Genomic DNA, 12970 nt, shown 5'->3' with positions numbered 1-12970 from the left:
TTTAGGTCTAATATATTTTAATTCTTGACTATAAATTATTTTATTAAAATATATTATTTATGGATTAACTACCACTACAACAAAACTGAGCTATAGCGACACTTTTAAGTGTCCCTAAAACTTAAAAAAAGTGCTGCTAGCAAAAATACCGGCACTAAAAAAAATGTCGCTATATGTGCAGTCCCTAGGGTATATAGCGACACTTAAAAAAGTGCCGGTATATCCCAAAATAAGTGCTGCAATTTAGTGGCACTTTTTTTTAGTTTTAGTAACACAAAAAAGTGTCCCTAATTTTTTTTAAAAAAAGTAATATTTTTTTTATATAGTGACACTTTATAAGTGTCCCATTGTCATTCAAAGTATAATATTTATTTAAACATCTAGTCTAGTATTAAACTTTAGTTAAGCTAATTCTCATTTATATTAAATTGCTGAGACTAAAAAAAAGCAATCAACAAAGTTTTTTAAATTCTTATTAAAATGATAAAACTAAAATCAAATATACATACGTCACAACAATAATATCCACTCATATGTTGTAGTAATTATAATAAATCAAACTCTGAAAAAAATACAAAAAATTAAAAATTGGATGATAACAAAATCAAAAGAGCATAAACGAATTCTAATCGGCTCCACGAATATATACTTGAACCTGCACATTGAATAACATTTGAATTAATTCAAATTTGTGCAACATCCTTGATTTGCCAAAGCATTAAAAAAGAAGAGTGTATTGCCTATGTTTATAACAACAAAATGCAGGAATTCCGCAAGAAATTAAAACAAATCATTTTCCGTCGACATTAGTACCGAGACATTAATTATTTTAATCTATAATTTTTCTCTTTTTAAAATTCTAGCATTGTAAATACAAGTTACTTACAAGAGAACAAGATACCATGTACACGGTTAAGTTGAGATTTAGAAAGATCACTCGAGCATTAAAGATCTATTGAGGTAGAAACAGTAGTCTTAAGAGAAAATAATTACAAAATTCGACCTCGCAATAATATTATTTGCCTGCTGCAACATGTGCTCGGCTCATAAGAACTATGTAAACTTTATAGGAGTAATAAGGGTGCAATAAATACCATAGTCAAATATAAAACTATTCAGAATATGAATGGTATTTTAAAGCATTATTTGTTGTTGTTTGTGATTCCGATTCAAAATAAACAACAAAGAGCGAGTCGAGGAGACCTTACAAAGGGAGTGATTGAGGCCCCCCTTGCATTTTTGCTCTTTTTGTCCTCAATCTCTCCATAAATTGTGGGTTGGCCCTCAGTCGATCTTTGACGTAGGCGTTTCGAGCCGCCTCCACTAGTTTATCTGCTTTCATCGCGTCTTCAATCAAGGCGTATAGAGTCCTCAAACAATCTTTTTTGTTCTCTTCCCTGTGCTCAAACCTGGAATTGCAAGAAAAGGGATGGCTCCTTTATAAGCTTCCAAAGTTGTAGTTCACATGCATTTTGCATGATCTATGAGTGTGAGTGAGTGATTGTTCAGTAAACTTAGATGCTAAAATTTGAAAAGAGAGCTTCATAGGAGTATAAANGCCAAATAAAGTGCTACACTAATAGATTTAGTAAGAGTCACCTCTTGAATCTATAGAAGCCACATTTAGAATCTCACATTGCCTAATAATTTTTTATTGGGTTTGGATCTGAGGAGAACATCAGGATCTTAAAAGGCGATATACTAATGGGTTTGATAGGAGTCACCGTTTGAATTCATAGGAGTCACCTCTAGAATCTCGTATCACCTGATAATTTTTTATTGGGTTTGGACATAAGGAAAATGTCAGGGTCTTAAAAAGGAGAGTCTATAACGTCGATAGAAAATTAATTTTAATTAAAATATCTGAGACCTCGCATGCTAATAATAATAATTAGGCTTCAAATATTTTGGCCCGTAATTTGAGCCCAACAAATTATTATTGCTCGCGGATCGGATCGTTATACGTATCGTAAAAATTCTGATGAATAAGGGTACAAAATCGAATTCGGTAATTAAATATGGAGAAACATCCAACAATATCTATGTTATAATTATAACATTTCTATTTACAACAGTTATCTATATTTTTATTTGCTCATTGCTATTCTTATACTAGAGTGTACTAATGCATCTCTTCTTGGCCTTGCCGATGGATGCCTCCTATGTTTACTTCAATCTTTAGATGGGTAAGCCGTAATTAATTAAAATATACATTAATTCCTCTCTTTTGGTACGCAGATAGCTAGATATACACCCCAAATAAAAATATATAATTTATATCCGATCATATATTCTAATATATATATTTACAAAAAATTTTAAAATTGTAATATATATGTTACTTTATATAAATATTTCATAGGATATTAGACATTTCTTATATTATTATATACTATATTAGTTTTCTTACCATTCATGATTCACCATATATATATAATTAGCTTAACCTCTCTTTATATAAAAAGATTTTTTATAATTTATCAAATCAGAAAAAAAAAAAAAAATTTTTCTCTAATTATCCTTTGTTTTCAATATATTTTTTTAAAAAGTTGACAGGGCAAAAGGCCTCGGTTGAAGGTGTGTATACTATGCACCATTTTTTGAGGTATATAGATAGTATTGCTAAAAAAAAATAATTAAAAATTTTAGTTAAAAATAATAAATGCACTTTTTCTCGCGTAGGATATATTCCTATTTAATCAAATAATAATAATAATAATAAGAATAATAATAATAATAATAATAATAATAAGAGTTGAGTTGGAATTAATATTATCATTAGCAAATAAATTTCGTTGTTATTTATTTATTTTTGATGATGGAGTCTTCAAGTCAACGATTGGTATTATTGAACATGATCTATACTACTTGAAGTATATAGAAATCAAATTTCAAATTTTTTCGACATCATTGACCTAATGATCAAAAGGTTTCAAAATTTGTTATTTTAATTAATGATCGATATGAGTCGTTTTTTCGTTTAACAGTGTAAAGATATACAAATCAATTGAATTTTGGTTAAAAATTTTTTTAAAATATTTAGAACAAGATCTATACTCTCGATCTTAGTTACAAGATTCCTATCATCACTTTTAAGAGGATATTCATTTTCAGCCATTCATTTTTGTGTCCACATGATGGACATGAGAACAATATCGAAAAAGCACGAAATTTGATTTCTAGATGCTTCAAGTAGTATAAATCATATTCAATGATGTCAATCGTCGATTTGGAGGCTCCATCATCGAAAATAAATTGATGGCAACAGAGTCAATTTGCTACTAATAGCATTCTAGCTCAACTCATAATAATAATAATAATAATAATAATAATAATAATATGTGTGTATAGGAAGAGGGTGTGATTAGCTGTATTTATGGATCTGGATGGTGATTGGTCAGTCCCGCATGGCTTTTCTTGGAAAGTTCTTTTGGTGGACCTCATCTATTTGGGTTGGTAATACCATGTTTGTTTCACCGAAAGTAAAGCACTAATAAAAGGCTTCGTTTAGTATAGGGTTTACATAACCGACCGTCCATAGAGCAAGTGGCAAAAGGTTTGGTAGTTGGTACCCGAGACCCAAGTTCGAATCCAAGTTGATTCACATTTTCAGCTAAGTTTATTTCTAAATGAAATAAACGAAGCGCGTAGCGTGCTATCTATTTCTTAAAAAAAAAAAAAAAGTATAGGGCTTACATAAAAACTGCTCATTTTAGTGATAGGTACAAGTTTCGATATAAGTAGAACTAAAGTAAATTTTTATTTAGATAAAAATTAAATTATTTCTGAGAATAAGATAAATAGTATTTGAATGATTAGATTGAAATGATAAAATTTTTTTAAATTAATGATGTTTTATCTAATTAATAAATATCAAAATTAAGGAGGGGAATAAGAACTTATTCCCCTCCTTATACTCGAACCAAATGCTACTTAAGTAAATTTTTAGATGAGTAAGAGTTTAAGTAAACAATATTTTTCTTTTGCTGTATTTTGTATAGCTGTGAAACTAATTTTTTATAGTTCTGTTGTTTATTTGATACAAAGTTGGTTTAATATTTATTTTTTTTTTGTTGACTTCTTCATTGGGTGGCCGAAATCAATTACAGTACTTTGGATTATTTGAATTTCGATTAAAAGTGGAGCTTAGAAGCACTTTCAAATTTATTTATTTTTTAGTATATTAAAACAACTAGCTAGCTAGACTTAAATAACCCTAAACAGTTTTATTCTACAGCAAAACCAGAAACACTAAGTTGGATTCTATAGTTAATGCTTAGAATTTAATTTTTTACTTTGCGTTTTTGCCAAAAGCTCTGCATTTATTTATTTTTATTTTTTCATCGTCAAACACCATTCTAAAATTACTATTGCTAAAAGCTAAAGCAAAATGTGGGGTCAAACAGTCTCTTATCCCTGAATGACATGTGCTGCATATAAAAATATTAAAAATATTATTTTCTAACGGTTTAAACTTTTAAAGGCAATTGATTATTTTACATAACATCAGAGTATATGAGGTCTTGAGTTCAACTTTCACTAAGTTTAGAGTTTTATAAAATTTTTATAAAATTTCCTCCCATAAAACCCCAATGTGAGAGTAATGAATGTAAAAAATTAAAAATATCATTCTCTCGCAAATTCACAGCAAAAGATTGAAAATGAGAGATTACAATGATTGGATAAAAATTATGAGACTGAATGAAGAGAGATAGCAGGTTGTGAGACTGTACGAAGGGAGATGGATGGAGATTATGAAATTGAATGAAGGATGATTAGTGATTGTGAGACTGGATGAAGGGAGATGGATGGGGATTATGAAATTGGATGACAAAAGATCATTGATTATGAGATTGGACGAAGGGAGATGGATGAAGATTATGAAATTGGATGAAGAAAAATCGGTGATTATGAGACTGGATGAAGAGAGATGGATGGAGATTATGAAATTGGATGAAGATTAGTAATTATGAGACTGGATGAAGGAAAATGGATGGGTATCATGAAATTGAATGAAGGAAGATCGGCGATTATGAGAATGGATGAAGGGAGATAGATGGAGATTACGAAATTGGATAAAGGAAGATCGGTTACGAGAATGGATGAAGGGAGATGGATGGAGATTATGAAATTGGATGAAGGCAGATCAGTGATTATGAGACTGAATAAAAAAAAATAGATGGAAATTATAAGACTAGATAAAGAGCGATAGGCGGGTTATAAGATTATATCAAGAACACTCAAAGTTTCACACAACTAGATTGGATAGTGCATTGGCCAATTGATGTGGTGCACTAGGTGTAACCATGTGGAAATGATTAGATAATAAAGAAGCTTATAGAAATATGCTTGTTTTTTTTTTTTTTTTTTTGTAAAATTGCAGAAAATTATATAACTAATTTACTGTAATATGCACTGTTAGTTTAAATGGGCCAGCATCNCTCTCTCTCTCTCTCTCTCTCTCTCTCTCTCTCTCTCTATATATATATATATATATATATATGAATAAAAACTTTAGACAAAGAGGAGGTCAAACTTATTTTCGTGATATTTCCTACCTTTGCTCAAATCTTTCTTGGAGATGGTTCTTGATCTCTCTAGAACCCCAAGAAATCTTAAGAAAAAAGTTCTTACCAAATTAGAATTTCTAAATACCCTATTTGGAAAGCAAAAAAAGCTAAAAACAAACTCTCAAATCTTCAACTCATCTTTTCCTTCTCCAACAAGGAAAATGTGGGTTGAAGTGGTTGCCTTTCCCTCCTAGTGCTTCTCTTTGATGCTCTTAGCCTCCTCCAAGCTCCTAATAAGGGGGATCAATGAGATCCAACAATGGAAGGAAATTAGGGTTTCTCCTATATGGAGAAAGAATGAAAAGAGAGTTTGAGGGAGAAAAATAAGGGTTTGAGAATGTGTTTGCTGTGAGAAAGGGTTATATAGAGGTGGCAAAATTAAAATTAAACCCCCAAACATTAGTTTTTGTAACTAACCAAAACTTAGAATTCACAGAATTGTATACCAATACTCAAGCATCGATATCAATACGCTATTCAAGTGTTCTAGTACTCCAGGGCAATTTTGAAGAACTCGAATGTTGGATTTCACTACCCTCTTGTCACGCCCCGCGACCGCCAGTTTGATCGGTTCGGGTGCGTTGATTAGACGCCGAACGGACAGAGCCTCCCCTGTCCGCCCAAGGCTAACAACAACAAGATCATGTATGTAAACAATTGCCCAGGAAACATTAACCTCATACATGATCTAAGCAAGTACTAATACAAGCAATCAGCAAAAAAGAGAAAGATCTAGCTATTACAATTCCATTCAACATATACATCGAGTTTACATTTTTCATCTCCAAAATGTATACATGTTCATCTCAAAATACAAACTACTCTCCAATATATACATCATCTGTCACTCATGTACACGAGGGTACTCTAATGCAAAAGGAAAGCTACTAGCTAACTAGGGCACTATGCCCTTACCACAGTCCTCGCCCGGTCAGCTCGAACTCGGCCCTGCAACAAAGTGGGGTGAGAACTATATAAATATAGTTCCCAGTGGGTTTGGCCGCCGACTCCGCCGATATTCCCACTAGGTCTAAGCAGGCATAAATATATAAATAGATATATGAAAATGAGCTACTACATAGTAACGAAATCTACAACATGCTACTATGTCTCAATAAGCAGAATGAATGCATGAACATAGTAATGTACTCTGCTAATTTGAAACTATGTCTCAATCTACATGATATACACGATATAAAGGAAATATCTACATAGCAATGAAACCTACTATCAAGTACTATATCTCATATCCAATCTCATCTCGGTTAACCCGAAGGTTACGCCCAAACTCACATCTCAAATCTCACCGGTGGGTAGACTCTGCACTAGACACACCCGAGACCACCTGCTGGATAATCAAGTTACCCAAACGCGATGTCGGAGCTCACTACTTGGGTGGAGCGACCACGCCAATGTTACACAGACTATGTGAGTATGATCCAACCCTCTCACTCGAGGATAGTTAGTGCCTCTGCTGCACTAGTTCACATGCTACTACTCAGGAAATCATCTTTTATTCCTAAGTTCATCTTGTCAAGTTGTAAGTATTCCAACTACACTAGTTTACATACCACTACTCAAGAAATCATCTTCTATTCCTAAGTTCATGTTGTCAAGTTGTAAGTATTTTAACTACACTAGTTTACATGCCACTACTTAGGAAATCATCTTCTATTCCTAAGTCCATGTCATAGTGTCTTTACTATACTAGTCCAAATGCCACTCTTTAGGTCATTTACATGTCCAAATTCATCCTTTGTTCTTTAGCACTATAGGATTCCATGTCAAGATCCAATCCTCATGCGTCCACTAAATCAAGTGCTTAACTCACAATATGATTTCTACTATGAAAACATGTAAAGAATTGAAGTGCAACTACTTAACATAACCTATAATGCATGATAACAATATATGAACATATGCTATAATAAAACAACTCGGACATAGGAGGAAATTTAACTGCTTCGGGATGGACACCCCCCACCTTCTGGTGATGCCACGAAGCTAGACTCCAATTTTCGAAATTTTTCGCCGCCTATTTCTCTTAATTGCGGCAAATGAAGCCAAAAATAGGCTTTTCCTTAATATCTCCGCGCAGACTCGGCAGATCGCCGAACCGAGTTCACCAACGCGCTCGATTACCTAGCAATTAGATATAAAAGAGATCAATCCTAACTTTAGATCTCATTCCAACAAAACCCACTTTGGAACCCTAGATCATAACTATTGCAAGAATCCATAGTATAGCTTCATGATTCAAGCAATAATCATCTATTCAACATCTAAGGGTTCAATTAAAACGATCCTAGAGCATAAGAATCAAGCCCTAGAAATCCATCATGAGATGGTTTGAAGGTTACCTCTACAAGCTCCTCCAAACCAAGGAAGATGATGAAATCCACCTTCAAACTTCAATCTCTACCAATCCCTCCTCTTAGATCCACCCTTGAGAGAGCTTCTAGATATAGAGAGGGAAAGAAAAATGGAGTGAATGGGATGTTCTCTGGCTGTGAACAAGAGATTAGGAGGTGGGGTCCTTTTATAAGCTGCCACAATTACAATAAGACCCCCCAACAATCGCTATTTACAACAGACTGCAACCTACTATTTGCAGTGCAGGGTACTGGTACGCCTCGATGCCATACCGGTACGCCGTTACGCAGAGGCCAAACTCGAGAGCTGCTATCCTCAGTCTGCCGCGGGGTACCGGTACGCCCCGATGCCATACCAGTACGCAGCCCCGAAATGTCCAAACCCAAGAGCAGCTGCTCTCGGTTGCCTGCCTGGTACCGGTACCACCTCCTCAGTACCGGTACGCAGTGCACCAACTGCAGTTTTAGCAATGCCTTAGCTCCATTTCACGCCAAGCAATACTAAAACCTTTCTAACCTCATCGGGACTCAACTTTAACCCTTCCAACATTGTTGGAATGTCACATGGACCACGTCCAAGCATCCTTCTCGCCACGCTTTGGTCATTTTGACCAAAAGTGGTTTAATACAACGAGGATTTAATATCTTACACCTCTACTGTGTATGGTACTTGCATGTTTCAGTACTAATACTTGGGATTTTAGTACCAATACTCACAAAAGTTCAAGACAACCCGAGAGCTATCCCAGCCTTTTCATAGCTGAGTACTAGTATTCCACTCCAGTATCGGTACTAAGTGTAATTTTGCAATTTTGCTGATTTTGCTCCTCAAAATCTATTTTTGCATCATTTTTGCGCCGAAAACACTAATACTCGCCAAACACTATTGAGATTATCTAAATGGTTTCCATTACAATTTCTCTCTAGAACTCTACTATTTGCAAAAGTTCAGTGATTACATCCTCTTTTCCTAAAAGAGAGTTTCGTATGCGAAACTTGAAATTTCATACTTCAAGAGGACTCCCCGAAGAGATAAGGAAAGCGCTACTGAATTGTGCTCTTGAGCTTCCAAGTAGTTTCACGCTCCTCATAATTGCTCCACATCACTTTGACATATATAATAGAGTGATTCGGTAACGCCTTCTCTCATTGGCGAGGATGCTAATCGGATACTTGTCACAACTCAAATCCTCCCACAACTCCAATAGTGGATAGCTAATGACGTACGTGGGATCGACTACATACTTGCAGAGTAGAGAGATACATAGAACATGTCCTGTACTTCAACAAAGCTCGAGAGTAGCGCAATCTGATATGCCATGAGTTTAATTTGCTACAACACCACAAAAGGTCTGTATAGTAAGGACTCAACTTTCCTTGCATCCCAACTTGTAAGAGAGATCTTCAAAAATATATGGTTCCGATGCTAAACTTAAAGTAACATCAACGCTTCTCAGAGCAGCTCTTTTGTCAGCTTTGCACCATCAACAATCTTTGACACATAATGTGAATTTTCTCCTCATCCTCTTGCACTATGTCTAGCCCCAAGGTAGATTTCTCGCTGACTTCACTCCAATATAATGCATACATGCATTTTCTTTTATACAACACTTCATATGGTGCCATCCCGATGCTCACTTGGAAGCTATTGGAATGTTGTATGCAAATTCCGCCATTGACAGATATTGTTGTGTTGGCGCCATAAAAATTACGCCACATGGTGAGCTGGGATGCACCACGAAGAGGGCTCCCAAAACCAAATATAAAGTGACATGTGGTGTGCCAGGATTTGAGAAAAACACACCCAAAACTGAAAATGGTTGGACATGATGCAGTTAAGATCGGCCAAGAGTGGCCCGCAGAAATAGGGGCATGGCTGAAGCATACCCAGTAGTGGGAAATAACTAAATAAACAATAAATGAGATTATAAATAGAGAGAATACGCCTACCAAAAGGGTCCTTTTTCCTTGAGAATAAGAAGACTACTTAATTTCTTGCACATTTCCACTTTCTAAGAGTAGTTTACTTGTAATCTTTATTTTTCTTGCATTTTTCGCTTTTCTAGCAGTAGTTCTTAAGCTAGATTCCCTTGTGAGTAAGAGCGACGGTGAAACCTCTTTTTTTGTAATCCCTTTTCCTTTTTTTTGCAGTATAGATATTGGAATTGCTAGGCTCATTTTAGCTGAACATAGTAGAGTAACAGCGAGATTCTGTATTTTGCAAACACTTTTTATCTCTTCTAAAGCATATCGGAATCATTCGGCTCATCTCAGCCGAATACACAGAAAGGTATTTGAACTTGGCTGATCAGATCCTTCATCAACCAATCGCTTAATTCAGTTTGAGGCGCATATTTCGAGGGCCACCTTCAAAAGCCATTTTGCCTTCCTGTTCGCTTCCCGAAGCAGGTTGTTGACCTAGTCAACATCTCAAGAATTCGGCTTGCAACAATTTTTGGCATGCCCGGTAGGACAAAACTCAGGTAATTTCCCATTTAATTTTCTTTCTCTCTCTCTTTCTCTCTCTCTCTCTCTCTCTCTTTATATATATATATATTATGGCTGACGATAATGGCATAAACCTCTGGGACAGAGTTATTCCCAGACCTTTAGGGAATGATCAGGCCAGTAGCACCAAAAATGCAAATGAGCATCCGACGGTACTACTGGTTAGGGGTGAAACTAGTGAGCATTCGGCTAATCAGGAGCAGAGTTTGACTCAATGACTCAAGTCTTACAAACTTTAGACCAAAATAGTTATCAAAGCACTGCTCGATTGGATGCGGTATCGGCTGCTACCACGGCTTCTAATGCAAACATTGTCCGAATTAGGTAACTGTTGGCTCAAAATGAACAAACCTATAGAGGTCTACAAGGGCCTTTAACTATGTCAGTGCCATAGAATCCTGTTACACTGGCAAATACCCAGCCACAACCTCAGATGGCACCATTCCAGGCTGCGTACAGACCGGCAAATATGAACGCCGATTAACAACCATAAGCTACGTGGGGTTTACCTCTTCCACCACCTTTGCCGGCCTATCAACCTCAGAATGTGGGCATGAGGGCTGGAGGGCAAGGCCCTACTAGGGCAGTGTCACGCCCCGGGACCGGCAAAGGCCCTCCCGGCAGCGTGCCCAGACCCGCCATATGTCAACACATATAAGGCGTCTACAATAAAAGCGGAAGTAAAAACAAGTAATAAAATAATAGAAGAGGTGAAATAACTAGCAACTAATGATATCAGAGCGAATATAGTTCTATCATCTACACCAAGGTAAAGAAGTAAAGCTAGACAGTAAAAGGAGTCATAAGTGGTACAATATCAATCTCAAAAGTACAAAAATAGTGGTCTCTAGTACACGGGTAAAACTCTCAACCTCTCGCAAAATAAAACATAAATCGAGAGGTGGACCACCTAGCAACTCGTCCTCGAAGGAAGCTAGCTCGAAGCAACTCCCTTCCCGCGATCCCTGGCCTCACCCTGAGTGGAAGGCTCTGAAAAACATCGAGAAAAAGAGGGCGTGAGAACTATAATTTATAGTTCCCAGCGAGCAATTACTAACCTCAGCTCAATGCACCACTAGGCCCCAAGAGAAAAGGGTAAGTACTATAAGCAATAATAAGAGTAATAGCAACAACAATACGAAAGCATAATTGAAGAGCTAACCGCTATATCTCAAGTAAACATGATAAACAAGTAATCCTCACCATGCAATATGTTAATGCATAAAGAGTAAGCTCTAACCAAGCAACCGAGTATACTACAATGCAACAATGAAACCGGCAAGTATGCTATATGTACCAATGCTATATCATGAGCATGTCAAAGTAATCCAACTACTAAACCTATCTAGTAGTGATTATTCATTCTCACACCGTATCGATTTCCACTTCCAATTAAGGACCTACCAAAGGTAGTCCAGCTTGTGTCGCCTAAGTGCCTGTGGTAGCCCGACATTCCTACTCTTGGAATGTGTCTGTCCCACTCGACCCCGTAGGCTTCTCAATACCGCACGAGCGATCAAAAGTCGCGTAGGCTAACTCCGGAGTGCCGGCTTGTAGGGAGCGACCCTCACAAGCATGTGCGAATGAGCACAAATGGCAAAGGAGATCGGATCCTCTGATCGGATTTCAATACACAATAGTAACAAGAGCTAGTAATCACTAGATTGTAACATGTAAGAGTAAAGCTAAATCACATAGCATTATAATCTTTTCACTAGTATGGCAACTATCAACATGTCCAGCAGCATGTTCATAGTTCTCTACGTTCGAGTCAAGAGAATGTCATTGTTCTCCTACTTTAAAGTGTATCCTACACTTGTTCAAAAGACTTCTAACTGAATTGAATTATAAATGTGAATACTTTTCATGTATATATGTTCTCTATATCATAGAAACTAATAATCTGAATTCTTAGTTGTTCTACTGAACAAAAAAAATTATTGACATGAGATACTTTTATGCATAAACGCTCATTCACATGATGATCAAACGTCGTGATGACGAGTTCCGAGCCTTTAACATCTGCGCAAAAGCCCACCAATAAAACCATTTCTATAATACTATAGAACATAGAGAGATTTTCACTTGCTCTGGTTAGGTCCGACCACCTAGTACTAGGTCCAAACAGTCAAGGAGTTCCAAGGATCAGCTCCACTAGGCCGCAATCCTGCTGAACACGAAGCATTACATATCGTATCAAAATACGATCGAAAGGCCAATTTCCGCAATTACGACTTCGTACATTGAATGCTTAAATCCCTGTTTGGCTAGTTCATACTCCCGTTAAGCTTCCAGAAGGTCCTCCAAGACCAGACGAAGGCGTCCAAGGGTCAACACCCTCTCGCTGCGACCAATTTCGAGACGACATCAAAATCATCGTATTTTAGCAAAATATGTCGAAATCTTGCGAATTCAGTTTTCTAACTGAAATCCCTGCTTACCTCAGGTTAGATATCCTTCCAGACCAGCTTCTAAGGGTACAAGTTCAGCTCACGAGGCTCGAAGACCTGCTGTGAGAAC

The 12970-nt window shown here is 36.4% G+C and overlaps 1 long non-coding RNA gene across 1 annotated transcript; it reads right to left on the bottom strand.

Moving 5' to 3' along the window:
• On the bottom strand, positions 450-1535 carry LOC109710625. Its single transcript, XR_002216410.1, has 2 exons — positions 1209-1535; positions 450-655 (listed from the first exon to the last, which is right to left on the bottom strand). It is a non-coding gene; the product is annotated as an uncharacterized LOC109710625 (long non-coding RNA).

The sequence above is a fragment of the Ananas comosus genome, linkage group 5 (genome assembly GCF_001540865.1).
Source record: "Ananas comosus cultivar F153 linkage group 5, ASM154086v1, whole genome shotgun sequence".
Taxonomy (NCBI): Eukaryota; Viridiplantae; Streptophyta; class Magnoliopsida; order Poales; family Bromeliaceae; genus Ananas; species Ananas comosus.
The sequence above is the reverse complement of the archived record's forward strand: the minus strand, read 5'-3'. Positions and strand labels throughout refer to the sequence as shown.